At 45.9% G+C, this 5,498-nt stretch overlaps 1 long non-coding RNA gene across 1 annotated transcript; it reads left to right on the forward strand.

Moving 5' to 3' along the window:
- Positions 1-3,250: 3,250 nt before the first annotated feature.
- Positions 3,251-4,211, forward strand: LOC144286968 (uncharacterized). Its single transcript, XR_013354927.1, has 2 exons — positions 3,251-3,360; positions 3,916-4,211. It is a non-coding gene; the product is annotated as an uncharacterized LOC144286968 (long non-coding RNA).
- Positions 4,212-5,498: the final 1,287 nt, after the last annotated feature.

The raw sequence follows: 5,498 nt of genomic DNA on the forward strand, positions 1-5,498 counted from the left end.
TGATTGGGTCTGAAAATGAAGCTGACAAAGACAGATTAACAGGAGAAAAGAATACAAATTGTATGAAAATGTTACATGTCTATACGAAACTTCATAAGAGAATAAAGACCTGGAGAAGTGGCCGAAGTAAGAAACCTGTATACCTTTTAGACAAAGAAACAATAAATTTGTGAAGAATTGACAAGACAAAGGGGTTTGGGCTCTGGGTAGTAAATGGTGAAAAAGTAACAAGATTTGCTCATATGGCTTTCTCAGCCCTAAATCCTTTTCTCTTGTGATAAGAATGTCTTCCTCCTGATACAGGGAGATTTATCCCCTGTTTTCAGGGAAGAAAAGCAACTGTGGAAAGGAGATCAGAGTGACCTTCCTGCTTCTGCTGTTTCCTTAGTCTCCCTTAGCTTAAAATACTCAATATGCTACGATGCAATATTTTGGGGTAGTGTGTCCTGAACCCCATCAACACCTTGCATGGTGGTTTTACTCAAGACAGATGTACTAACAATCTAAAGTAGGGGTTCCCAAACTTTTTGGGCTCAAGAACCTTTTATCCTCTTAAAATTTATTGAAGACTCCAAGGAGATTTTGCGTTTGTGTTTTATGTATCTAGGTGCTCGCTGTATTGGAAAATAAAACTGAGAACTTGGGCAGCCCGGGTGGCTCAGCGGTTTAGCACTGCCTTCATCCCAGGGTGTGATCCTAGAGACCTGGGATCGAGTCCCCTGTCGGGCTCCCTGCATGGAGCCTGCTTCTTCCTCTGCCTGTGTCTCTGCCTCTCTCTCTCTCTCCCTCTCATGAATAAATAAATTTTTAAAATCTTAAAAAAAACTGAGAACTTTAAAAAATTAAAACACACATCCCATTAGCTTTCAGAGCAGTGATGTTTTCATGTATCACGTAGGCTCCGGGAAACTCCACTGCACACTCCTAAGAGAATCAGAGTGAAAAAGCAAAAGGAACCTTATTGTCAGGAATATAAGTCTACCTTGCAGACCTGTTTCAAGTCTTGGGGGCCCCTGGAGGTCCCAGCTATATACTTTTAGCGTCGCTAATCTAGAGTCAGGACTCAGTTACTCAAAAATGAACAAATGCAACTAGAACCCTCTGAACCAATATCTGCATATAGAACAATGTAGGCATGAAACCTCCCACACCATCCTTGAGAGTGAAAGATAAAGAAGGAAATAAAAGGGACGCCAGGACTTTTCAATTAAATCTGTTTATATGCATGTGGGGACGACCCCAAAACACCGGAGCAAATCCTCTTATCTCAGACACTGCAGATACCACAGGTGGAAGCCCATCTCTCACATCCTTGTTGCTTTTAGAAAGCCGCTGATTTTAACAATGAAGTCTCCTTTCTCATGTCATTATACTAATGAGCAAATTTTCTAGTTGTTGCTGAGACATTAAAAAAACAAAAAGGTGAAGGTCTCACCTCTACTACCACTTCCGCTGAATTATTTTGGAGCAGATCCCAGACATGCCATTTCATCGATAAACATTTCAGCATTTATCCCCAACAGTCTTCTTTCGTCTTAGCCTAATTACGATACTGTTGTCACAGCAAAGAAAATTAACATTAATTCTTTAATATTATCAAATATTCACTTGGTATTAAAACTTCCCTAATCATTTCATATTTTCCTTCTCTTCGTTTCTTCATATTAGGATCTAAATAAGGTATAGACATTACAATTGGTTAATATCTCTAAGTTTCTTTCAATCTTTAGATTCCCCTCCCACCCCCAAGCCTCCTGATTTCTTTATTGAAGAAACCAGGCCATTTGTCCCCTTTCATTCTCCATATTCTGGATTTAGGAGACCACATGCGTCTGGTGTTATTTGAGAAGTTTCTCTGCCCCATCTGTCCTGTAAATGGATCATTTGGTTAGTGAAGCTTTTTGGCAAGCGGATTTTGTAGATGGTATTGGGTACTTCTCATTGGGTCCTCTTAGGAGGCACGTGAGACCTGTGAACCCTTTCCATGATAAGTGGGCTGTTAAATTTGTGCTGGTTTTGAAAAATAATCTTCATTGAATTAAACCTCTGAGACTTCTGGGCTTTTCTGCTACAGAAGCCACGTTATTCAACGTTACTAAGACACTGATAGTAACATCACTTTGCCTAGGAGGAAGTATTATAAACTAATTACAGGCATCAAGAAATCATTTTTGAACCAACAATTTTCAGTAATATTTTTATAATGTAACCCCCTTCACCTGAAAAAAGAATAACTATTTCTTTTGATTTTTTTTAAAGATTTTATTTATATATTCATGAGAGACACAGAGAGAAAAAATAACTATTTCTATTCTTATTTCTCCCTCTGATGCTAAAATCTCTGAGAGAAATATGTGACTGGAACAGTCTGTTTGTTGATAACGATTTCATTGTCTTTTGAAACTAGAGTAGCCTAATCACTAACCAGCCATACCAGGTAACATTTTTTTTTATTGTCTCTACATTCCATTAAGAACTCTTTTATTTAAACAATAAAATTTCTTCCTGTTCAATAATACACTTCTTGATAACATCATCATGTGCCGATGTTTTGGCAAGGCTTTCACAAGCAAAGCAATTTTTGTCAAAGCCACAATCAAAACCCCAAAGATTGTAATAATCTAGAGTCACCAGACTCTCAAAAGATGAAGAATCACAGCCAAAGGGGGGAAAAATAGGAAAAAATGCTGGAGAGGAGGACTTTCATCATGAAACCTTCCTGCCTGTGCTGGAAGAGTCATTCAACACCCCCTACAGCTGAGCTAGTAAAAAGTTGCTCCATATATGAAAATGTAATGATTCACTAGGAAACTTCCTGACACACAGAGAACAAAACTTGATAGTAATTCTTAAAAAAAAAAAAAAAATATTTGAGAGAGAGAGAGAGAGCAGAGGGGAGTGTGGGTAGGGGGTGGGGGGAGGGAGAGAACCTCCAGCCTACTCCCACTCAGCACAGAGCCTGCTGTGGGGCTCGATCTCACGACCCTGAGATCACAAGGGTTGATTCACTCAACGGACTGAACCACCCCTGTAACTTGTTAATAATTATTAAATGGTCTAGAAAAAAAAAACAAAAATCAAGGTTTGGGGCTCATATGCCTTTATAAAAGTGTTTGCTGCTCTTTGTTTGATCATGATTAATTTGGCCAGAAATGATGAGATTGCAACCTCTCCTGTTAGCCCTCCTGGTATTAATCATCTCCAAGGTGATTCAGTTTCCATGGCAACTGTAATATTTATTTTTGCATTACAGCACTGGTTGGGCTCTAATGGTTGGGAGGGCAGAGTCATCCTGAAATGTTCAGTCTCAGTCATCAATTTCTCATTGCTGATGTTAGAAAACTGGCTCATCACTTCCAGGTATTAATATTAATCTGTATTCAGGCAATTCAAGTACAAGGGTGTCCTGAGCATATCCTGTCCGTTGGTTCCCAGTTACCAGGCTTGAAGGCCCAAAGGGTTTTTACTGAGTAAAGGAGCTCCTGGTGTTTGCGTCCAAATTTTCATGATAATTTTAAACATACATAACATATTACCATATTTATATGCAAATAGACTGAGGAGGTCTAGCTATAATTCCTTCAAGGAAAAAGAAAATAAATATTAAATATGACTTTATGTATTCTCCAAAACAGAGATCTCAATCGAGACCGGCTGACAATGAATTAAAGTTTCTGAATTTCATTAAAATTAAGTGTATTCAAGGGTGAATTGCAAATGAGGAGAGGTCTCAGATATTTCCTGTCTTCATTCAGAGCAATGAATATTGTACCAGATGTAAGATTTTCCTAGACAGGCTCCCGAACAATGGAGGGGAGCGGGTTTCTGTCTTGGTACATTTGAATGTGGAAGGAAGCTTTCTCTGAAATGTGGCCTGAGGCAAAATCACAAATTCTTGGTATTTTGAATTATTAGTGTCTGTATCCCTGTCACGTGTCTTCAAGTACTTTCCATCCTGCGTGTCTTCTAAAATATCCAGGCAACCAGGCAGCCCGGGGGGCCCAGCGGGTGAGCACCTGCCTGTGGCCCAGGGCGCGACCCCGGGTCCTGGGATCGAGTCCCGCATCGGGTCCCCGCAGGAAGCCTGCTTCTCCCTCGCCCTGGGTCTCTGCCTCTCTCTCTGTGTCTCATGGATAAATATATAAAATCTTAAAATAAAATAAAATAAAATAAAATAAAATAAAATAAAATAAAATAAAATATCCAATCAACCTATTGGGTCAATCCATCTTAAAACTCTTGCTCTCTGGGACGTGTAAGACAATCATGTGCTAGGCGGGCACGTAGGCTCTTCATCCCGCTACGAAGCTGGCTCCCCGGCCTCCCTGCTGCGGGTCAGGACGTGCTGCCCGCCTAGCAAGCTGCCCCTCGGTCCCCGGGCTGGGAGCGGGGTGAGCGGGGTGGAGTGGGCACGCGCAGGGACAGCAGTGCCCTGGGCAGCGAGGCCCTGGTGTGGGTGCCCAGGAGCCCCGCATCGGCCCCGCATTGAGCCCCACATTGAGCCCCGCATTGGCCCTGCATCCAGCCCTGCATCGGCCCTGCATCCAGCCCCACATCCAGCCCCGCATCCAGCCCTGCATCGGCCCCGCATCCAGCTCCGCATTGGCCCCGCATCCAGCCCTGCATCCAGCCCCGCATCCAGCCCAGCATCGCAGTGCCTCGGGTGGGCGGGTGTGTCGCGGGTGGAGCAGAAGGAAGCAGCAGGTGGCCCGCGTGAGCGCTGGCGCGGCCAGTGCAGGCCAACGGCTCCAAAGACCACCCGGCCTCCTGGGGGATGTGTCCGCGGGACCCCGGGGACCTGAGCTGCAGATGGCAGGTAGCACAGGGCTGGTGCCGCAGGGGCCCCGCTGTCATGGCCTGAGTCCACCCCCGAGGCGCCGTGCCATTGAGAAGCCCGGGGACAGCGTGGGAACCGCCATGGTCGCCTTCTCTGCCCACCCGCGTCCCGCACGGCGCTGCCCAGCCTCCCGGGGCCTCTGCACGCTCAGGCCTCGTGCTCCCACGGCCATGGACGGGGGTGTTGACGTCGTTCTCCCCCATCCCGTGCATGCTGGCGTGGGTGGGCACAGGTGCACCTGAGGGCAGGGACGCAGGTGCACCCGAGGGCAGGGACGCAGGTGCAACGAGGGCAGGGGACGCAAGTGCAACGAGGGCAGGGACACAGGTGCACCCCACAGCAGGGACGGAGGGCGCAGGTGGCCGTGGGGCAGAGGGAGGGACAGGCTTGCACGAAGGCCCCGGGACAAGCGCGCCCTGTCCCGCCCCTGGGCACCCTGTCCACCGCACTGTACTCCCTGTCCTGCGCCCCTGGGACAGTCTGCTCATCAACTCTGCCACCTGTGGGCGGGCGCATGCCTCGCTGCTGTAGCCACGAACCCACGCGCTGCACCTACTCAGAGCTGTGTCCTTGTCTTTTCTTTCTTTCTTTTTTTTTTTTTTAAGATTTATGTCTTTGGGGGGGGTTGAGCATGCATAGTGGAGGGGGAGGGAGAAGCAGA

The sequence above is a fragment of the Canis aureus genome, chromosome 1 (genome assembly GCF_053574225.1).
Source record: "Canis aureus isolate CA01 chromosome 1, VMU_Caureus_v.1.0, whole genome shotgun sequence".
NCBI classification, from domain to species: Eukaryota; Metazoa; Chordata; class Mammalia; order Carnivora; family Canidae; genus Canis; species Canis aureus.